This window comes from Bicyclus anynana, chromosome 18 (assembly GCF_947172395.1).
Source record: "Bicyclus anynana chromosome 18, ilBicAnyn1.1, whole genome shotgun sequence".
In the NCBI taxonomy this organism is placed as follows: domain Eukaryota; kingdom Metazoa; phylum Arthropoda; class Insecta; order Lepidoptera; family Nymphalidae; genus Bicyclus; species Bicyclus anynana.
The window spans coordinates 13,115,360-13,116,103 of NC_069100.1; positions in this window are offsets into that span (position 1 = coordinate 13,115,360).

Below are 744 nucleotides of genomic sequence, written 5' to 3' on the forward strand. Positions count from 1 at the left end.
ATTGTTCTTGCCTGTTTTTCATTTATCATTTGTTAATTTCAATTATGTATTTATAATTTACAGATGTCTGGCCGTGAAGGTGGTAAGAAAAAGCCTCTGAAGGCTCCCAAGAAAGCCTCAAAAGAGATGGATGATGATGAATTGGCCTTCAAACAGAAGTTAAAAGAACAGGAGAAAGCTTTAAATGTAAGTTGTAACCAATCAGCTACAAGATGTAATATTCATGTTATGTTCTATTGTTAAGAGTTAACAAACCAACAGAAGTTACTCAGTTCTTGATAGAATCAGAAATGAGGATATCAGCTAGTTGAAGTGGCAATGGGCAGGGCACATAGTTTTAAGAGTCAATAGATGTTGGGGTCCCAAGGTGCTGGAATGACGACCCCGCACCGGAAAGTGCAGTGTTGGTTGCCCCCCCACTAGATGGACCGAGGACATCAAGTGGGTTGCAGGGAGTCGCTGGATGTTGGCGGCTTGAGACTGATGTTTGGAAGTCTATACAAGTGGCCTATGCCCGGCAGTGCACGTCCATCGGCTGATAGTAATGATAATGATAAATTTTTAGTTCTGAAAATTGTTTATATGTTTCCACATATGTCTCTTCAAGACAGACTAAGATTAGTGATTGTACAGTTACAATAAAATTGTGTTAATTTTTAATTCATATTTTTTCCAGGAAGCAAAAGCAAAGGCCTCACAGAAAGGTCCACTTGTGAGCGGCGGCATAAAAAAATCTGGAAAGAA